The following is a 13,642-nucleotide window of genomic DNA, read 5'->3' on the forward strand; positions in this document are numbered from 1 at the left end:
AGAATAATGAAAAAATGTCACGGTGTGACTCAGCCCAATGGATGGTCGGTCAGCTAACAGCACAATACTCATACAATGGGATGGTATAGGTGAGAGGAAGGCCCTACCCGTAGGGAATGGGGAAAGGTCACCAACTCAGCTCAAACCTGAGCCTGCCTCTGCACTCCCCTAACGCCCTATGTGGGTCCTTTCCCCGTTGCCATCAGGATTTCTCATCCCTAGTAGTCACCTATTCCTGCCCTGGATAGTGCACTGGCTGGCAAGAAGCACTAGCCTCCCCTCTGCAGATAATACACACAGGGAGATGTGACAAACACCAAAGAGACAAGGTAACAAAAACACCACACTTAGCTTATGTACACCGCTGCTAAGCTCCACACCGCAGAAAACAACAGCAACTGGACTCCAAACACCAGACATGGCTGCTCCTGCTAGGCTGGTCTCCAGAAAGAAACTGTATCATCAACAGTCAGCTGATGCATCAGGTGATCTTTTAAAGGATGGTGGGAGTGGTCACCACGTGCATCAGCTGACCCAGCAGCACTGCAGTAACATCAGATTGCCAGCCCCCGATGGTCCAAAAGGAAAAAAGTTTTAAACTGGATCTTGACAAAAAGTGTGTTTAGTCTTATTTCTAATAAAGGACTTAATTCTTGATGTGTCTTTAATTACCATATAACTATAGGATTAGTAATGGAGAGGTGTCTTATAGACGCCTCTCCATTAATAAGCCGTGGGCTTGATGTCACCTGACAATACAAAGGTCACATCCACTCCACAAATATTAACCCCACTTGCCACCGCTACAGGGCAAGTGGGAAGAGCCGGGCAAAGTGCAAGCGGCGGCCTCCGTTCCTAAGGATGCATGGAGCGAAGGACCTGCGATGACGTCACGGTCGCACACGCCCTATAAAACGGTTGGGCGTATAAGATGACCCCCATACAATACGTACGTCTTATACACCAGAAAATGTTTTTAAAAAAGCGCGGGGACCCCTCTATTCTTGATAACCAGCCTTGTTGAAGCTGACAGCTGAGGGTTTTGCCTGTCCGGTTGTCAAAAATACAGGGGAACATACACCTTTTTTTTTTTAACTATTTATTTACAGTGCAGGTGCCGGCTGATGAATATTCCCATCAGCCTCTCCTGCTCTCACTGTTATTACCGTAGTGGCAGCAGGTGTTGGATGATGGGAGCTATAGTCCCATCCGCTGACACCAGTGACCGGTGCTAAACTTTATACCTCCGATCACAGCTGAGCGCCCATGCTGTCTTTTGACAGCGTAGGAACCGCTGCTGTCTGACTGGCGGAGATGGTTTCACCGCCGATCAGAAGCGGTGTTTGCCGCGCTGTCATGCACATGACAGAGTGGCAAACACTAGGTGTTCGGGCCCCCCATTCACGTGAATGGGGTTCAGGTACTGTTCTGGTGCCCGAACCTAAATTTTTTTTAACTGTTGGGCCAACATCCAGGTGTCCGCCCATCTCTAGTGCCAACACTGTCAGCCATGACTGTAATTGTCATTTTGACCTTTTTCATGATATCATTGCACATTTGATTATGCTTTAGTAAAGTGATATCTGATGTTATAGTACAGATGAGAATTCTTTATTGAGGTAATCTCAGATGTCATATTGCAGGCAAGAATGTAATGAATGTAATGGAAAAAATTCCTTATGTTATAGCAAAAAGTAACTAACAGAGACTTTTCTAAATCTTGTGTGTGTATATATATATATATATATATATATATATATATATATATATACCGTATATACATGAGTATAAGCCGACCCGAGTATAAGCCGACCCCCTTTTTTGCAACAAAAAACTGGGAAAACTTATTGACTCGAGTATAAGCCTAGGGTGGAAATGCAGCAACTACCGGTAAATGCCAAAAATAAAAATAGATACCAATAAAAGTAAAATTAATTGAGACATCAGTAGGTTAAGTGTTTTTGAATATCCATATTGAATCAGGAGCCCCATATAATGTTCCATACAGTTCTTTATGGCCCCATAAGATGCTCCATATACAAATATGCCAAATATAATGCTCCATGCTATTCTTAATGGCCCCATACATGCCCCATATAATGTTCCATGCAGTTCTTTATGGCCCCATAGATGCCCCATATAATTCTCCATTTAGGTCATTATGGCCCCATAGATGCCCCATATAATGCTCCATGCAGTTCTTTATGGCCCCACAGATGCCCCATATAATGCTCCATGCAGTTCTTTATGGCCCCGTAGATGCCCCATATAATGCTCCATGCAGTTCATTATAGCCCCATAGATGCCCCATATAATTCTCCATGCAGTTCTTTATGGCCCCATAGATGCCCCATATAATGCTCCATACAGTTCATTATGGCCCCATAGATGCTCCATATAAAACTGTGCCACATATAATGCTCCATACCGTTCATTATTGCCCCATAGATGCTCCATATAAAACTGTGCCACATGTAATGCTCCATACCGTTCATTATTGCCCCGTAGATGCTCCATATAAAGCTGTGCCACATATAATGCTGCTGCAATAAAAAAAAACAATGACATACTCATCTCACGTTGATGCCCGCTGCTCCTCAGCGTCCCGTCCCTCCGCAGTCACTGTTCAGGCAGAGGGCGGCGCACACACTAAGACGTCATCGCGCCCTCTGACCTGAACAGTCACAGCAAGAGGACAGGAAGACAGAGCGGCGCCCGGCGGGTGGAACGTGGACAGGTAAATATGAAATACTCACCTGCTCCAGTGCTGTCCCTGGCTCCTTCTTCCGGACAGATGGTCTCCGGGCACTGCAGCTTCTTCCTCTGTCAGCGGTCACTGGTACCGCTCATTACAGGAATGAATATGCGGCTCCACCCCTATGCCCCATATAATGCTCCATGCAGTTCTTTATGGCCCGATACATGCCCCATATAATGTTCCGTGCAGTTCTTTATGGCCCCATAGATGCCCCATATAATGCTCCATGCAGTTCTTTATGGCCCCATAGATGCCCCATATAATGTTCCATGCAGTTCTTTATGGCCCCATAGATGCCCCATATAATGCTCCATGCAGGTCATTATGGCCCCATAGATGCCCCATTGTTATGTTAACCAATTCAGTAACACAATGGACATAGCGGTCAGAACACATACAGTGATCTGACAAACACCCAAAATTAAAGAACGAGCTCTGAGACGTGGGAACTCTGCAGACCGCAATCCCTGATCCTATCAAACCACACTAAAGGTAGCCGTGGAGCGCTCCTGACCAGAACCTAGGCGCCTCGTCACAGCCTGAGAAACTAGCTATTCCTGAAGATAGAAAAATAAGCCTATCTTGCCTCAGAGAAATTCCCCAAAGGAAAAGGCAGCCCCCCACATATAATGACTGTGAGTAAGATGAAAACACAAACATAGAGATGAAACAGATTTAGCAAAGTGAGGCCCGACTAGCTGAATAGAACGAGGATAGGGAAGATAACTTTGCGGTCAGCACAAAAACCTATAAATAACCACGCAGAGGGGACAAAAAGACCCTCCGCACCGACTAACGGTACAGAGGTCGTCCCTCTGCGTCTCAGAGCTTCCAGCAGGCGAGAAAAAACCAATAAAGCAAGCTGGACTGAAAAATAGCAACAAAATAACAAAAGCAAAACTTAGCTTTGCAGAGCAGCAGGCCACAGGAATGATCCAGGGAAAAAACCAGTCCAACACTGGAACATTGACAGGAAGCATGGATCAAAGCATCAGGTGGAGTTAAGTAGAGAAGAAGCTAACGAGCTCACCAGATCACCTGAGGGAGAAAACTCAGAAGCTGCAGTACCACTTTCCTCCACAAACGGAAGATCCCAGAGAGAATCAGCCGAAGTACCACTTGTGACCACAGGAGTGAACTCTGCCACAGAATTCACAACACCCCATATAATGCTCCATGCAGTTCTTTATGGCCCCATAGATGCCCCATATAATGCTCCATGCAGTTCATTATTGCCCCGTAGATGCCCCATATAATTCTCCATGCAGTTCTTTATGGCCCCATAGATGCCCCATATAATGCTCTGCACCGTTCATTATGGCCCCATAGATGCTCCATATAAAACTGTGCCACATATAATGCTCCATACCGTTCATTATTGCAACATAGATGCTCCATATAAAACTGTGCCACATATAATGCTCCATACCGTTCATTATTGCCCCGTAGATGCTCCATATAAAACTGTGCCACATATAATGCTCCATACCATTCATTATTGCCCCATAGATGCTCCACATAAAGCTGTGCTACATATAATGCTCCATACCGTTCATTATTGCCCCATAGATGCTCCATATAAAACTGTGCCACATATAATGCTCAAAAGGGGAGAAGCCAGCGCTGCTTGTGGTCAGAACGCAATACTAAAAATGCACATGCACATATTAATTTCTGACTGTATATCAAAATGAGACATTTAGCAAACAATTGATCAATTCTTTGAGCCACCCCGCCACGTCACGGCATTCTCTTGGGGCAGTCCTGCTCTACGATTTTTATATTCGCTGTGCCATTACGGCCTCCTTAATATGTTAGCAGAAAGACCACGTTAGTCCCACTGTACGTTTTTTTTGGTTTACTCACTGTGCCATTGCGGCCTCCTTAATGTGTTAAAAGCGGGACCATATTGAATGCGAACCGTACCTGTAGCTTTTCCGAATCACTCCCATGGCGCCAGAAAGGGTATGCGACAATAACGGTCGACCAGGTCCAAGCATGGACATGTCAGATCTGACCTCCACAATGCCTGACCAGCACCATGGATGAAGAGAGAGACAGGCCCAGGCACAGGTGCACTAGTTAAAACAGAGCCCGGGGCAGGGCAGGGCTGCTGTATGTGTGTACAGCAGCCTAGATCAATCACAATGAAAACAGAAAGAACGGCGTAAATGACCCAAGCGCGCACGGCAACAGTGGTGCTCAGCCACAAACCAATAAAGAACAAAAGGGGAGAAGCCAGCGCTGCTTGTGGTCAGAACGCAATACTAAAAATGCACATGCACATATTAATTTCTGACTGTATATCAAAATGAGACATTTAGCAAACAATTGATCAATTCTTTGAGCCACCCCGCCACGTCACGGCATTCTCTTGGGGCAGTCCTGCTCTACGATTTTTATATTCGCTGTGCCTTTTTAATATGTTAGGAGAAAGACCACGTAAAAAAACGTACAGTGGGACTAACGTGGTCTTTCTCCCAAGTTCCAACATATTAAGGAGGCCGTAATGGCACAGCGAATATAAAAATCTTTATGGCCCCATAAGATGCTCCATATACAAATATGCCCCATATAATGCTCCATGCTATTCTTTATGGCCCCATACATGCCCCATATAATGTTCCATGCAGTTCTTTATGGCCCCATAGATGCCCCATATAATTCTCCATGCAGGTCATTATGGCCCCATAGATGCCCCATATAATGCTCCATGCAGTTCTTTATGGCCCCACAGATGCCCCATATAATGCTCCATGCAGTTCTTTATGGCCCCGTAGATGCCCCATATAATGCTCCATGCAGTTCATTATAGCCCCATAGATGCCCCATATAATTCTCCATGCAGTTCTTTATGGCCCCATAGATGCCCCATATAATGCTCCATACAGTTCATTATGGCCCCATAGATGCTCCATATAAAACTGTGCCACATATAATGCTCCATACCGTTCATTATTGCCCCATAGATGCTCCATATAAAACTGTGCCACATGTAATGCTCCATACCGTTCATTATTGCCCCGTAGATGCTCCATATAAAGCTGTGCCACATATAATGCTGCTGCAATAAAAAAAAACAATGACATACTCATCTCACGTTGATGCCCGCTGCTCCTCAGCGTCCCGTCCCTCCGCAGTCACTGTTCAGGCAGAGGGCGGCGCACACACTAAGACGTCATCGCGCCCTCTGACCTGAACAGTCACAGCAAGAGGACAGGAAGACGGAGCGGCACCCGGTGGGTGGAACGTGGACAGGTAAATATGAAATACATGCTGGGGTGCGGTCCCTGGCTCCTTCTCCCGGACAGATGGTCTTCGGGCACTGCAGCTTCTTCCTTTGTCAGCGGTCACTGGTACCGCTCATTACAGGAATGAATATGCGGCACCACCCCTATGGGAGTGGAGTCCATATTCATTACTTTAATGAGCGGTACCACGTGACCGCTGACCAGAGGAAGAGCTGCGGCACCCGAAGACCATGGGACATGCAGGGACAGCTCCAGGAGCAGGTGAGTATGCGACAGTCCCATCTCCCCCTCACCCGCCGACCCTGCCGCCGACCATGACTCAAGTATAAGCCGAGAGGGGCACTTTCAGCCCAAAAATTTGGGCTGAAAACTGAAAATCTCGGCTTATACTCAAGTATATACGGTATGTATATATATATATATATATATATATATATATATGTATACACATATGTATATGTATATATATATATATATATATATATATATATATATATATATATAATATATAAGGAATCACAGTACGCCAGAACATTATATGACTTATATCTTGCAATCAGTAGTTTTGACCTTGATATACTCATATACTCCACATTTAATTGTCCGATATCTTTGAAATTGGCTTCATAGTGGGAAGAGACTTGTTGAAATGATATCTTGTCTCTCATTTACTGCATACATGCAGAGAAGGAGATCCTATGTTTTTAGCACACATTCGGAAACAGCAGCACATAGGACATTGTACCTCAGTATGAGCAGTGTAACTGTGAATCCAGCACTAGGTTCATATTAACTGTCAAAACCAGTAGCAGAATCTGGCTCACAGCTGTTCTGTCTCAGAAGAAAATACTTGCAGTAAGATAATTTAGATATGATGTTGGTTATACATAAGATGTTTTCAGTATTCGTCTCCAGAAGGGTGGATCAAAAGGCAGATACGACATATACTGTATGATACACAGTGCTTTGTCCTGACCACAGAGACCACATGCATGTTTAAAGTACCTGTGCGTGCACTAAGGGGATTCATAAGTCTGTAGTCACACAGAGTGACTGCAAAATTATCAATTTATTCCTGACAACCCCTTTAAGGCCTCTTCTACCAAGTCCTGTTACTCAGTTTCTTTCTCTATACATAGAAGTTGAGTAACAGGACTTGGTAGAAGAGGCGTTAAGTGGTGAATATGAATAGAACTTGCATTTTTGTCCTCTCTAGTGTATACTATGAAATAATGTGTAGCGTAGATATTCACTTCCGCCATGTAGACAATGGGAACTATTTTCTGAATGTAAGTTATCTAACACTGTTAGACCATGACTGGAAAGTCTGATGTGGTTAATGATTGGTTCTACATGAAAACCAGTTTCTCCGCAAGTGATGGATTATTTCATGTGCTGACTTCTACCACACATTTCATAGTGTGCTCAGGAGATCCAAAACTGTTTATCGCCCTGCTATTACTGTGGCCAAAGTACAAATGTGCATTCCTGTCAGGGAAAATTGCATGGATGACTTGTGAATGAATCAGATCTCTTGGAAAGTCGGTATCAATAGAAGTTCATTAGCCATAAAAGATACAGTTGTGGCCAAAAGTATTGACACCCCTGCAATTCTGTCAGATAATACTCAGTTTCTTCCTAAAAATGATTGCAAACACAAATTCTTTGGTATTATTATCTTCATTACTGAGAAATCAGCCTGCGAATTGGCAAATGAGGCTGTAGATCTGAAGCCTCTGTCACTCCAGCTCTATTCTGCAGCCAGACTCTTCTGCTGACAAGGCAGAGCTCTTGAAAAGTGTTCGAGAATCAAAATAATAAGAAAACCACTTGTTATACAACTTTACACTTTTACTGGAAACCCCTTATAAGTTAGGGCTGCTCGTTCACAAAATGATTGTTGTCTTAGCTTTACACACATGGGGAAAAAACTGGTTTCATTGAAGCTTAAATTTGACATTAGGATACATTACACTATCTATTATTATTTATATATCGATTACCATCTTTTTTGTTGAAGGGAATCTGTCACCTCCTGGGACGTATATAAACTATTATGCTAATGATTTCTTCCAGGCTCCGGGGCGTGCGGTGCCTGGAAGAGAACTCTGCCTCCTGTCCTCATTATAATACCACCCCCTCCCATCAGCGTCACAGTGCCCCCGGAATCCTGCGCCTGCCCCTGCAATGCTGTGCTTATATGTGCCTTATCCAGCCTTCTATGGGCATTGGCTTCTTCTCCACAGGCGGTGGCACAGAAGAACCATGCAGCGAATGCCCGTAGAAGGGAGGATAAGGCTCGTATAAGCACACTAATGCAGGAGCAGACGCGGGATTCCGGGGCCACCATAAGGCTATGTTCACACATTGCGTTTTTTCAGTGTTTTTTTAATGCACATTTTCAGCTGCATTTTACAGTACCAGCAAAGTCTATGAGATTTCAGAAATCTCATACACTCAGCTTATTTTTTTTTGTCCTCAGTATTTTGTGCAATACCTCGGTTTTTGCACAATGAAGCATTTCACATCTTTCAGCGTCTTTGCATTGTGTTTCAGCAAAGGGTGGTGAAAAAAAAAAACACTGCAAAAACGCAAGTATCAGTTTTTGCTACGTTTTTGGTGCCAAAACCTGATGAAGTAGAATCAGATTATTTTTTATGCACTAAACGTAATCAGCATGCACAAGAGACAAATGTAACCTGACAAAAACGCAGAAAAAAACCCTTCGTTTTTGAAGCAAGTTTCTTACTGCCAAGAGAGCAGATTTTGACTGCAGGAAAAAAATGCATCAAAAATGCAATGTGTTTACACGTCACAGGGCACAGGCGTGGGATTCAGGGGACACTATGATGCTGATGGGAGGGGGGGTGGTACGCAAATGAAAACCGGAGGCAGAGATTTCTTACAGGCACTGGACGACCCAGAGCCTGGAACAAATCATTAGCATATAGAAAGAATATAACATTTCTCAACAAGAACGCTAATATGAGGCCTACAGGTAGGACTAGTGTAACATTGCTATCACCTGTATGCCCATATTAATAGGTCATGTATGTCCCGGGGGGTGACAGATTCCCTGTAAGTATTCATAGACTAACAATGCCTGTACTCGGCCGGGTATGTGCATCATTTTTTATACCACAATGCATTATTGGAGTTTCTGCCCGTTAGAATTGGCCCTCAATAAAGAAGCAATTGCCTCTAAATACGTAATGTCATGTTAGTAGGTATTGTCGGGCAAAGAAATGTTATTGGAAATATGAAATGTATCCCTGGGTGAGGTGGTGATAGAAATACAGAGCTGTCAGATCGTGGATGCTTTTTACCGCCACAAACGGATATTTGATAGAACACTTTGCAGTTTCAGTCATCCAACTACTGGCACATTTCCTGCTCCTCTCACCCCTCTAGGCACGAGATGCCGTATCGGGAATTACAGCTGCGCTCCTTCCCCCTCTGAGTGTTTTTACAGATTGCAGCCTCTATATATCTGCTATATATTACTACACAGTTTGGGCCTAATGCACAGAGCCATTAAAGGGAAAGGATCCATTCACAGAACACAAATACATTTTTTCTCAATAACAATGGGCCACTTTAGGTGGGAGTTTCGGCATACTGGATCTTCTTTTACACTCCTGTGCTGAAATCTTAAATTACCAGTTATGGTGCATTTACATAGCCCAGATATTGGGAAATGACCGTTCTTCGCAATGCTTGTTTCCCAATAGCCGGGCAGTGTAATCAGGCTGCCAATCACCGAGAGCAAAATGCTCATTTGTCGGGTGAAATGATTTTTTTTTTAAGTTGGCTTAGCGGGGTTGTCTTTTATGGATAAAAACATACAACTTTACAATCTGCCCTTAATTTAACATCCTCTCTTTTAGGAAGAATGGAGGTATTTTTTATTTCATAGTGTACAGCTTGTTGCCGAGGTTATTGGCCCCCCTGTAGTCCTAGCCTTGGAGGACAAGCCGGCTTTACAATCTACTTATACTCTGAAGCTGGCCAGGTCACTGGATCCATCCAGCCTCCGTTCCCCGGCACTTCTTCTATGCTTCACAGGCAAAGATGCCTCTACTAGCAGATTGGGAGAGAACACTGTTCAGACCAAGGGAGCAGCCATGCTGCAAGTCTGGACTGTCAGTCTTCATGAGCGCCGGGGAAGGAGGGAAGCTGCGGCCGGGAGGGTTGCGCTGAATAAGATTCATGTTGAGAAGGTTCCTTTAAATATCGCTCTTCTCCACAAACAGGTCATGTGCTGCCGAGAACAATGGCGGCCTATGTACACAGAAAGATCTGTTGGCGATCCTGCTCTAAGCACGCCGATCTACGTAGCGGATCTACGGTCATTTATAGCTGTGGGTCGCATAGAGTAAACAAGCAGTTCATGTTTAATGCATAGAATTTGGGGTATTTTTATTCATACCTGCAGTTTTATAGCACCAACATATTCTGCAGTGCTGTAGAGGGATTATTACCACTCATGTCAGTCCGTCTACATTTGAGCTCCGTCACAAAGTCTTTTAAAAGGTTATTATAATCATTGATAGTTGAGGTCCGACTGCTGGCACCTTTACTGACCCCAAGAATGGGGCCCTGAAATACCCTAGTGTAATGGAGCTGTGTCTTGCTCTAACCATTGTCTATTGGAGAAAGCCAAGTGCTGTGCTCATCTATCTCTGGAGGTCCCATAGTCAATGAATAAAGTGGCTCCATTCCAATACAGCATTTAAGAGCGTGGTGGGTTCCCAATGGTCAGACGCCAACCAACCAATCAGCACGTTATCACCCTTCCTATGGATAGGTGATTTTTTTTTTGTGAATGCCCATTTTACCTATTAGTATGTTTTTGTACCTGGCTTAAGCTTGCGCAACGCAATGAAAATCCCTGGTTGGACATCAATGTTAGGGTCTCTATAGCGACGGGGTCTGTTCCGCAGGACTGGCGCATAGCAAATGTGGTGCCAATATTCAAAAAGGGCTCTAAAAGTGAACCTGGAAATTATAGGCCAGTAAGTCTAACCTCTATTGTTGGTAAAATATTTGAAGGGTTTCTGAGGGATGTTATTCTGGATTATCTCCATAACTGTTTAACTCCATATCAGCATGGGATTATGAGAAATCGCTCCTGTCAAACCAATCTAATCAGTTTTTATGAAGAGGTAAGCTATAGGCTGGACCACGGTGAGTCATTGGACGTGGTATATCTCGATTTTTCCAAAGCGTTTGATACCGTGCCGCACAAGAGGTTGGTACACAAAATGAGAATGCTTGGTCTGGGGGAAAATGTGTGTAAATGGGTTAGTAACTGGCTTAGTGATAGAAAGCAGAGGGTGGTTATAAATGGTATAGTCTCTAACTGGGTCGCTGTGACCAGTGGGGTACCGCAGGGGTCAGTATTGGGACCTGTTCTCTTCAACATATTCATTAATTATCTGGTAGAAGGTTTACACAGTAAAATATCGATATTTGCAGATGATACAAAACTATGTAAAGCAGTTAATACAAGTGAAGATAGTATTCTGCTACAGATGGATCTGGATAAGTTGGAAACTTGGGCTGAAAGGTGGCAGATGAGGTTTAACAATGATAAATGTAAGGTTATACACATGGGAAGAAGGAATCAGTGTCACCATTACACACTGAATGGGAAACCACTGGGTAAATCTGACAGGGAGAAGGACTTGGGGATCCTAGTTAATGATAAACTTACCTGGAGCAGCCAGTGCCAGGCAGCAGCTGCCAAGGCAAACAGGATCATGGGGTGCATTAAAAGAGGTCTGGATACACATGATGAGAGCATTATACTGCCTCTGTACAAATCCCTAGTTAGACCGCACATGGAGTACTGTGTCCAGTTTTGGGCACCGGTGCTCAGGAAGGATATAATGGAACTAGAGAGAGTACAAAGGAGGGCAACAATATTAATAAAGGGGATGGGAGAACTACAAGACCTAGATAGATTAGCGAAATTAGGATTATTTAGTCTAGAAAAAAGACGACTGAGGGGCGATCTAATAACCATGTATAAGTATATAAGGGGACAATACAAATATCTCGCTGAGGATTTGTTTATACCAAGGAAGGTGACGGGCACAAGGGGGCATTCTTTGCGTCTGGAGGAGAGAAGGTTTTTCCACCAACATAGAAGAGGATTCTTTACTGTTAGGGCAGTGAGAATCTGGAATTGCTTGCCTGAGGAGGTGGTGATGGCGAACTCAGTCGAGGGGTTCAAGAGAGGCCTGGATGTCTTCCTGGAGCAGAACAATATTGTATCATACAATTATTAGGTTCTGTAGAAGGACGTAAATCTGGGGATTTATTATGATGGAATATAGGCTGAACTGGATGGACACATGTCTTTTTTCGGCCTTACTAACTATGTTACTTTGTTACTAATGTTGACAGCATCAGTTTTGACCACCAAGTCAACATGGTACATGAACAAAAACTTTTGTTTTGTATATATCATCTTAGTAGATAATGGAAATATAAATACAGCCAGCATATGTGCCTCACTTCTGGCCAACACTTTTGTTGCATGGTTCCTGGTTTTCAGATTTAGGATTTGTAATACATGCTCTCAAAAGTTCCCCAAATTTATAAACTCAAACTTTTATTTTTACCTATCCGTGACATTTTACCAGTCACTCCATGTGACATTTTCTTGAAATTGACACACACTACATGCCAATTGTGTTAGTTTTAACCAACAATACATTTAATAAATTCTCCTTATTGTTTGCATGGCTACGCGTCACAATTTCTCCACTAGGACATCAGTGAAGCATATACCATATTTTTCAGACTATAAGACGCACTGGACCCCAAGACACACAGGTTTTGGAGAAGGAAAATAGAAAAAATGTAAGCAAAAAGTATGGTCTTGACGCACTGTTATGGGGGGGAAGGAAGGGGCGAGGAGGACATCTGTTGCTCACTCTGTTATAGGGTTTATGTCCCCGAATTCTGTACTAATTTCCCCCCATCCTTGTATGTTTATGTCCAGGTATACATGGCCCCCCATCATGATATATATGATCCCCATCCAGGTATACATGGCCCCCTCATCTCTATCCTGTTAGCCGCAGCCACCAGCTTCCTGAAGCAGCTGGGCGATCACGTGTGATGGCTATTAAAGAGAATGAATATTCACTGCTCTCCACTCCCATGGGGACGTGGGGAGCAGTGAATATTAATTCTCTTTAATAGTGGGCACATGTGATCACCCAGCCACCACAGAAGCCGTCTGCTGTTGCTAACAGTGTACCTTCTATTAAAAAAGGTGAATATTCACTTCTCTCCATGCCCATAGTTCCGCCCACCTCTCGGAGCCGGCTTCAGTGCATAGAGGTGGGAGGGACTATGGGTGTGGGGAGAAGTGAATTAATTTTCTTTAACAGCGGGAATAGGTGTTATCTGCAGCAACTGACTCCTGTGACCCGCTTGTCTGCTGCTGCCACTCTCCCTCCTCCTCATCCACAGCAGGTACATCCAGACTATAAGACGCACCTTCCATTTTCCTCAAAAATTTTGGAGGAAAAAAGTGAGTCTTATAGCCTGAAAAATAAGATACATGTAGTATGTTCTTATCTTTCCTGAGTGTTGTGTTGACCTATGTGCTGTATCC

At 43.8% G+C, this 13,642-nt stretch overlaps 1 protein-coding gene across 1 annotated transcript in view; it reads left to right on the forward strand.

The window, feature by feature from the left end:
- ANKH (ANKH inorganic pyrophosphate transport regulator) overlaps window positions 1–13,642 on the forward strand; it is a 153,141-nt gene that overhangs the window by 85,334 nt on the left and 54,165 nt on the right. The window lies entirely within an intron of this gene.

Source organism: Ranitomeya imitator, chromosome 6 (genome assembly GCF_032444005.1).
Source record: "Ranitomeya imitator isolate aRanImi1 chromosome 6, aRanImi1.pri, whole genome shotgun sequence".
Taxonomy (NCBI): domain Eukaryota; kingdom Metazoa; phylum Chordata; class Amphibia; order Anura; family Dendrobatidae; genus Ranitomeya; species Ranitomeya imitator.